The 9,384-nt window shown below is 43.3% G+C and overlaps 1 long non-coding RNA gene across 2 annotated transcripts; it reads right to left on the reverse strand.

The window, feature by feature from the left end:
• Positions 1-1,383: 1,383 nt before the first annotated feature.
• LOC147057376 (uncharacterized) lies at positions 1,384-9,355 on the reverse strand. 2 transcript variants are annotated; one of them, XR_015066061.1, is made up of 3 exons: positions 9,083-9,353; positions 7,247-7,397; positions 1,384-3,109 (listed from the first exon to the last, which is right to left on the reverse strand). It is a non-coding gene; the product is annotated as an uncharacterized LOC147057376 (long non-coding RNA). The 2 variants fall into 2 exon arrangements; XR_015066062.1 differs by lacking the exon at positions 1,384-3,109 and adding an exon at positions 3,124-5,821 and having other exon boundaries at positions 9,083-9,355.
• Positions 9,356-9,384: the final 29 nt, after the last annotated feature.

Raw genomic sequence — 9,384 nt, forward strand, 5'->3', positions numbered from 1 at the left:
TCGCCCACAATTCAGACTTTTATCAACTTTCTAATCAGCATTGTGACATGACTACAATTATTCTCTATCTTCTAAAATAAATGACAAATATTCAATCATCTGAGGAGTTAATGAAGAGGTAGCGAGAAAGGAGGCTCCGAGTAATAAACTTCTCGCCACCATTCAGAGGATATGTCCAAATGATCTCAATGAGCTTTGCTTGTATGTCGTTGCTCGTGGGTTCTGATACTATTTGTTAGAAATGGGAATATTTTTAGACAAGCAAATGCCCTTTGTGTGAATTAAAGAAATGAAAAGGGTTCAAAATAAGGCAACCAATAGGTTTTACGTTCAATCAAAATGATAATGAATATTCAACTCACTCGAAATATTGTCGGATTTTGATTTATTTTTTTGATTTATTTTCATTTATCGAGTCCCTGGGATGACGGGGACAAAAGATTGCTCCACATCATTTGGAAATGGATCCTCAGATAAAGTCATTGATAAGAAAAACTGCTACTTTGACACACGCATAGCGCTACTACGTGTGAGGAGCACGTGCCAGTGCGCGTTCTCAAATCTGCGGGAATGACAGGCTCGGTGTTGGCGTGCCGTGTGCTGTGAAATATCCTGAAATGGCTCGCCTGCAGGGCTCGGTAAGAGTCGGAAGCAAAACGTGACTCAATGAAGCCAGTCGGGGGGCGGCGAATCTGCTCTGGGGGGGGGGGGGCTTGCATAGCGAGACAGGGAAAGAACAATTTGAATGAGAAGCTTTGGGTGGGGAAAGATGCTGTGGTTTTGAGGGGGGGGGGGGGGGCTGCGACTGGGGAGGAGGATGGAGGCGGCTGTTAGCCACACGAGCTAAGCGCGTCACGTGCGGCTTTGAAATTGGTCAGTTTGCGTGCTGCTAAAAATAGCACGTGCCAGAAATAGACGGGCGGCTCGGAGGAGTGAAGGACAGAATAAACCTTATGAGATCTTGCTCCGATCCAGCGTCACACAAATAAGCCAGCGAGGCAAAAATGCAGGGTTTATTTTGGGATGATGTCTGCGGCTCCATTCCGGCACTCGCTAGCCTGTCACCATCCGAGAAAGTCAGATTCACATTGTAAATAGCTTCGATTTATTTTCTTTCATGCCATTTTAAGAAAAAGTGCTTTATTGGGATATATAGACTGTAAGTGTCTCTTTAAAATCCAAAGACAATTGTGAATGTCGTGGGGAATGGGAAAGAAGACTGCACCTGCTGGGGGAAGTTCAGCCATGTGAATCACTACAATAATGAACTATATATATATATATATATATATATATATATATATATATATATATATATATATATATATATATATATATAATATTTAAATAAAAAAATAAATAAACTAATAAATAAATAAATAAAACTCACTATGTCCAACCTAAAAACAGCAACGGCTCAAGTTGTAATTTGTCATATTGATAAATCAGAGTTTACCCGGCATGAGTCGATACCTGATCGTTACATAATTTGTATGGTGGGAATATTTGTGGCGCTGCGTGACCTTGTAATTGAAGGAGGGTTCATCTTGAGCACAGCACATAGCCACAGGTGCTAGCGAAGCTGCTTGCTATCACCCCGCAGTTAATTAAATCCAGTTGCCGTGCCGTCTTGACAATTTACCTTTAATTACTGACTAGATCTTTAATGGGGCGATCAATAGCGTAAAAAGAACACTCTGATCAATACTATGGGAACGTGGGGGGGACCAAACAAAAGGCGGCGCATGCTTAAGTGTTAAGGCAAATAATAAATTAGACGCCGTGACGATGGGAGGAGGCGGTACCGGGTCGCGGCCTTCGGCAGCGCAGCTAACAGTTGTCGCCGGCGCCAATGGTGCGTGAAAAATGTGCATTTCAATGTCAAATACGAGGTAAAAGGGTACAAAAACAACATTCAACAACAACAAAATTGCTTTCAAAGTGAGACGTCTCAGATCTCATCACATTTTCAAGAGCCACCATTTATCTGGCTTGATTTTGTAAACGGAAGCCAATAAAATCTGTTTAAAATACAATATGCTCTCTCCTTCACAGCTGCCAAGCTCCCCCGCAGGTCTCACCGCTGCGCGACCATTTGTTTAGCTAATGTGTGCCCAAGCGCATCTAAAAGTGCTCGCTGAGATCTGTTAGCGGATTAGCATGAACTGTTTAGCATGAGTACTAAAAGATTTTTTTTTCTTTTAAATCAAGCAAAAAAAAAAAAAAAACCTGGGTAAAACATTTTGTGTATTTTTTCTGAGACTTGTGAGATCACTTGTTACTAGGCAGAGTTGATGGGGCTCAATCATACCTGCCCCCAAACACACCAATTAGTACAATTTGAATTTCAGCTAAACATTAAATGAAAAATACGCCTCAAGTGTTATTTCCTTTCCATTTTACAGTGGTTCACAACGGTAAATCGTAAGAAGAATGTCAAAGAACCTTGAGTGGCGAGTCAAGCAGCCTAGCCCAAGGACAAACGTGATTGAACGTACTTTTTTTTTTTTTTGGGCTCCGGCCCAGCGAAGAATAAGAACGTCGCGTAACAAGAGGCGCTGAACCCGAGGCGCTTGTCGTGGCTAACAAATGGCGGCAACGCGGTGGAACGCGTACTCGTTGAGGGATGGCGAAGGAGATGGAGCGGACATTCTTATGAAAAAGGATGGGCGGGGAGAAGCGCGGCGGGCGGTAGAAGCATCCGTCAGCACCTATTCGCTTTGCCCTTCGCTTGTCCGTCTGTCAGCGAGGGTCCCCACTTGGCCATCAATCTTCCTCGATGGTGTTCCGCTAGCTATTGTAGCGCGAAACTTACGGAAGAGCTGTATTTTTATTGTCATTTGGGTTGAAGGCAAAAAAAAGAAGTTGCCAGTGCGTTTCCTTTCGGAGCCATTCATCTCTGGATGATCTTCAACAAGATTTTGCGGTGTACAAAAAGTACAGCTGACCTGAACTTTTGTGGTCATTTGTGTTGAGAAATTTATTCTTTGGTGACAAAAGCGAGAAGAATGAAGAGCTTGTTTTGTAATTGTACTTCTTGGAGTTGATTGTCAATTGGCAGGGTGCAAAATGGCGTCGGAGGTTGGTGAGAATCGAGAACAGCGATTGGCTGTTGGCAAGCAAATGAGTGAAAGACAGAGAAGTCAGCGCACACACACAATTTCAAATCCATGAAACAATCGAGGATAGCCCCGCTATTCACATAGCCGTTCCACGTATCTACCTAGCGCAGCTAACTCGTATCATGTTGCTACTTTCCAACGACAACACGGCGGCTGTACTCCACCGTTGAATGGCGCACACATGACCTGCTAAAACATTCTACACGTGTGCCTTTTAAAGACCGGATGGAATTATTCATTGTTTGCAGACATGCTGCTATATTGGGAAACACAAGTATGCTAAAATTAGCAGCGAGCGGCAGGTTTGTGAAAAATTGATGGGACGCACGCAAAGGATACATTTGATCCGCCCTTGCGCTGACAAGACGCCGTCGCTGTGAAGGTATGTCACATGAATGATACAAGGGCCCGTCGTCGGTGGATGTCGTTACGCCTTACGCTTGACATTCTAAAAGCAAGTTGGCTCCAAAAAAAAAACAATCAATCAAAATCAACCATTTGCCCCATTCGCATGACTTCCACATGATTTACATCAACACAGAATGTAAACATCTGTGGGCAGAACGTCGACATCCATCAAAGTAGCGAGTGGAAATGCAGCTCATTTTCACCACACGTCAGTGCTAATTAAGTTCACGGCTCACGTAAAGGTTAGCGCACGTGGGTGTGTTGCTCGCAAACAGGTAACCACGACAGCGCCGACATAATAAACACCACAGCGTGCCGACGATGCTCGGGGACGATTTATTTGTATTCTGTTTCATTTATCTGGCTGTGGAAAATGATGGGGCAAAAAACAAAACAAAAAAAACCCCTGTCATAAAAAAACTAAATGTCAAATTGTTCAAAGGCTCATTTGAGTCTATTTTTGTCCACCTAATCTATCAGAAATTACATTTGTAATAATATAATAAATTACATTTGTAATAAAGTAAAAAAAGAAAAAAATATATAAAAAATGGTAGAAAATGAATACTGTCTTAAAAAAGACTTACGGGTGTAACAAAAGCCGATTCCAATCGGAATTTTCTTTTTTTAATTTAAAAAAAAATTGCGATGTAAAAGAAGTCAAACTGTTCCAATGTCCTGGAATCTTATCGTACCTATCGAGATAGGAATCGAATCATCTTTTACTGGACACACGGTCCTTCATTTGAATCCCAAAAATTAGGAACAGCTTTCAATATAATGCAGTGCATTGTTTACAAAAAATAATTGCGTGTGAGCGCCCACCAGCTGTCATGTCACCGGGGGGCTCTGTGGTGAGCTGGAAAATGAAGGAAGCGGCTCAGTGCCCTGTGAGATTTGCACACGCGCACACACATGCTTGTTGATGAAACGCTACCCACTGGTGAGGGCAACGCGCATCAAACATTGCTGCGTGTCCACACGTTAGAAAAAGGACGAATCAAAGTTGCTCGTTTCGTATCGGCACAACGTGGGGCATATATCGTCCGTCCAGCACGTTCGCGCGCAGGTGGCTTCACGCCGAGCGCGATTCTACTTTTACGGCGGCCTGTGATGTGACACTAAAGGGCCGCTCATCAAGCGAGGAGGCGACAGCCTGCATCCGCAACTATCACGCGCCTCCTGTTCCGGTCCCTGGAGGACGGCAGCGGGGGTCGGATGCATGAGCGGAGCAACTGGCCAAGCTGCACGGCTTGTGGTGGGGTGGTGGGGGGGGAGATGCAGTTATGCAGACACAAATAGTTCTTCTACGAAGCTGTCATCTCCTTTTCTTTCCAAGTTTTGTTCTGGTGTCTGTCTACATGGGTTGCTCCACTGTTTGTGGTGACTATCAGCGCTAACCGTTAGCATGTTTTGTAATGTCTGTGTTCCCACCACTCATGGCTTGCTTGGAAATGTGAATTTTTTTAATGAAGAACCCCAAAATGGAAAAAGGATGCAGGTTACGATATGAAAACAGGAGACAGATTTCACTCTGGAAGAAGAACAAAATAAACCCACGCTGAAATGAAAAATCTCCTTGGCAGAGGCAATAACGCGCGAGCGCTTGCTGCTTCCTCCGTGCCAGCGCAGAGCAGCGCACGGGCCGTGCCAACCAACATTTTCAGATCTTTGCATTTTCTCTTCATGTGAGCCACTCATGCACAGCATTTTCTTTTTTTTTTCTACAAAAGTCATACGCACTCTAAAGTAATAAGCGCTGTTGTCAAAAGTGCAAATAAAATTGGTCCATTTGACTAAGTCTTGTTTGTTCTTCTTTGTGTCTGCTTGAGTGCACTGCACTCTACTGCCACCTGATGGGCACAGCGGAAGGAGCAACCCAATGACTTGGATTGCGGCATGAAATCAGGATGAATCTGTGCCACGTGTGCCCTTGTGTGTCTTTTGCACGCTCTTGAGATGTCCCGCTGACAGACAGACAGACATCAGCGTCGCGCTGGCTCTCCGAGGACGGAGACATCGAAAGCGCCCCGGCTAATGTCTCCTGATAGCTCTTGCGTCTCCGCTGAGCGAGTGACTGATAGATTTGTAGGCTTTGCCGCTCTTCTCTCACAATCGCCCGCATGTCTTCTCTGCATGAATATTTTGTGGGAATCCCGGCAGCCGTCGGCGAACACATTTGCCTCATCTCCACTGGATATTTTTCTGTACATCTTATCGCGGGGTGCTCTAGGCTTACGTTTCTCCAGGCCGTGGATGGAGAAATGATTGACAGGCCGAGCTTATCCTCTCTTCCACACATACACACACACACAGTATACCAATCACAGAATCGCCACTTGCTTGATTTCCCAGAGCAGGCTGATTGCAAAGGAAAGAGGGGAAAACAAAAACAGCAAAATACTCCACTAAAAAGTTGAAAGACTCCAAAATGTAAGCGAAACTGGTTTCCATAGCAAATTGTGCAAATAGTAACCAAAGTACAAATGATCTGCACTTAAATACGGAATCGGATTAAAAATAGCCAGTATATAGCAAAAGTACATTTCTGCTAATTATATCGCTTATATGTTTTGTAAAGAGTCGTCAAAATAGAAAATATCTTTGCAACCAAATCTGAATAAAAATAAACGAGTAGGTCAAGGACAAAATGTTGACTAAATCCAGCCAGTAAGACTTCTCAAACATCAGACTAAAACTAGACGACAAAATGTTATCTGAACTGCATTAGGATTGTTTTTGTAAAAAAAAGAAATCTGCTTAGCTTGCATGGTTCTCGCTTGCCATGAGTGATTTTTCATGTTCCGTTTTGGGCACAAAACGACTGAAAACGGCATCCCGAACTTCCCGCGCATCATCTTGTGAGTGTGTGACATTTGTTGTTGTGTTGACATTGCGCAACCTCACGTGCAACATCCCAACAGTGCCAGGCGGCGTGCTAAAAATAGACCCGCCATGTTTTTTTTTTTTTTTTTTTAAATATCTCCTTCTTAAATATGCATGAGATTAACGAGCGGAGCAGGGCCGCCCGCTGACTGACAAGCTTTGTTTGCAAGCTTCACGTTGCGTTGTCGTCCAACTCAACCAGGCGACGGTCCCCGGGATCAACCGCGCTCGCCTCGGCAATATATCAACATGTCACTGTTTTAGAATGCTAAAGGCTGTCAAGGAGCTTCATTTTGGGCCTTTTTCACAGAAGGACACATTAACTTCATGTCAACATGTCATTGTTTTATAATGTTGAAACTGTCAAGGAGCTTTTTTTTAACTTTATGACTGTTCACCATATTGTGATTACAAAAAACTGTTACAAAAGAGAAGTATTTCAGAAAAACTGTTTTAACCACCTACGTAATCGTAACATAATTGATTCATCGACAACAAATCAAGCTGCTGTTTAAATCAGGTGTGAGAAATATCACAAATCACAAATTTTAGAGCATATTGCAACCTATTAGATAATATTTTGAAAGTCTCAATAAAATTATAATAAACATAAGAAAAAAAATATCAAGTGAAATGCAAAAAGAGAAAAGCATTTTGGACAATATGATACAAAAAATATGGGATGATAAAAACGACAGACAAAACTTATGCAAGTAGTACAAGAAAGTGGGGAAAAATAGCCTCGTTATGGATTCAATTTTTAAAAATAATAATTCCAAGGAATCCAAAAATATGTTTCAATGGAACAAATACATAAAAATGTCACTTACCGCTTTGCCGAAACACAAGCTGGCGTCTATTTATAGCTTTGCTGTGTTGTCGTCCTCTTTCCTTTTTTGCCTTCACTTTCATCCTTCCTTGCGTGCCACTGGCAAGCGTGGCACGCGGGCGCATGCGGCCCCGTTTGTTTCCATACATTTCCTGCGCGGCACAAAACCTTTGCTTTTTATTTTTTTATTTTGTGTGTGTGTGTGTAAAATTGCGAGTGCATGTATGCGGAGGACGTGTGGAGGAGACATATGTCCCAGCACAGCACACTTGATGAAGTCCATATGGACGCTGGTTGGTGCGCCGCTACGAGCGTGTGCAGGATATCACTCGGCTGCCAAATACTCAAGCTGCTTCAAAGTCACTCTTCCGACTGGCGCTCTCGTTTAGCCCCACAAATAAAAGCGCATCGACAAACTTTAAGGAGAGCAGTCCAATATCAAATCATTAAGCTCACTTGCTAATTTGCGGCTACGTTAACAATTTGCACGACAGGGAAATGATGGATAACAAAATATCCAGCACAATTATTTTGAAAGAATGCCACATTTTTAAAATCTTTATACACTTCATAAAACTTTCACAGCAGCCACATTTTGACCTAACAATTGATTACTTCCAGTCCCGTTATTTCCTATGGGGGGGTAAAGTTGCTCGCATGTAGTAAGGCACTGCCCCTCACGTAATGAAAATGTGGTTGGTTGCTCTCGGATCATTTTATTTACTCTTTATTTTTTTATTACTTCTTTTGCCAAAGCCCAATGCAGTGAAAATTTCTCCACTTAATTATTAAAGAGAGTCAAAAGTGTCATCAAGCTAATAAGGCCTCGTTCTCATGAATCCACGGAGGTGGCTTCATCATTTTCTGTGTGGCCAACGCCCCCGCCGTCATTTGACATGGCGAGCGCTCACAAAGTTACGCAATTTGTAAAGTGAGCAGGAGGACCAAAAAAAAATAAAAAATAAAAGGATAAGGGGCAATGGAGAGATACTTGAGCGCAAATTGAAATGTGAGTCAGACTCTTTGGCGGCAAGAGCTAGAGAATGCACGCCCGTACACGCGCACGCGCACGCGCACACACACACACACACACACACACACGCAGTAGTAGTGGTGATGGTGGTACTCGACGTTGGAGATGAAACTAATCCGCTAACAATCCTGAGTGTGTTGCTGTTGCAGTCAAGTGATGACGTCACGCCGGATAGATTAAAGTCAAGTGAAGCGAGAGGACAAAATGGGAACGATTTGTAACGTGGAATATTTGGAATATGGTCAAAAACGGGAATACCCAGAGGAAAACCACGCAGGCACGGGGAGAACATGCAAACTCGACACAGAAAGGCCTGACCCAGAATCAAACCATGCACTTCACTTTCATTTGCTAACATGTTGGCCTATAAACGACTGCAACGACAGATTACTGTACACACCACACACACACACACACACACACACACACACACACACACACACACACACACACACACACAAACACACTTCCCGGGATTACAGGGCAAGTGATGGGGGAAGGGAGTTCTGTGCTCGGCTATTTTTTTTTTTTTCGCCATCTTTTAGCTTTGAGGATGATAGCCAGTGCTTGCGTTACATAACACAGCATCATCAGCCTGGAGTGAGGCTAACACTCGGCAGTGCAACACAAATTCACTTAAGTGGACTGAGTTGCCTCTGAAAGTTGCTAGCGACTCACTAGCAGTTGCTTGATTAGCACTCGGAGATGCTAACAGACTAGCTAATTTGCTAGCCAAATTGGATAACAGTGCACATTCTCGTTTAGCACGTTACAGTAAGTGAGAATGAACCCTCACGTACTCACTTGTCGGTTGCTGCTTCTGCTCTTCTTCCAAAAAGTATTCCAGCGCTCAATGTAGTATTTGAACTGACGGTTTTCACTTTTTATCCATCCGACTTTCGATGGAGGTGAAGCGAGGCCACGCGGCTTGGTCGCGCGCAATGCAGAAATGGGCGGAGTTGATCGCTTCTCAGCCGTTGGAGCGTTCAAGAGTTGTATCAATTTTACTGTCGAGCTATTGTCACCGCTTTAAATGTGTTAATATTGCGTAAAAATCATAGACCAATATGATAGATTTCTGAAACAATCAAAAGGAAATGGCCTCT

Source organism: Syngnathus leptorhynchus, chromosome 5 (assembly GCF_054491065.1).
Source record: "Syngnathus leptorhynchus isolate UIUO chromosome 5, UIUO_Slep, whole genome shotgun sequence".
In the NCBI taxonomy this organism is placed as follows: domain Eukaryota; kingdom Metazoa; phylum Chordata; class Actinopteri; order Syngnathiformes; family Syngnathidae; genus Syngnathus; species Syngnathus leptorhynchus.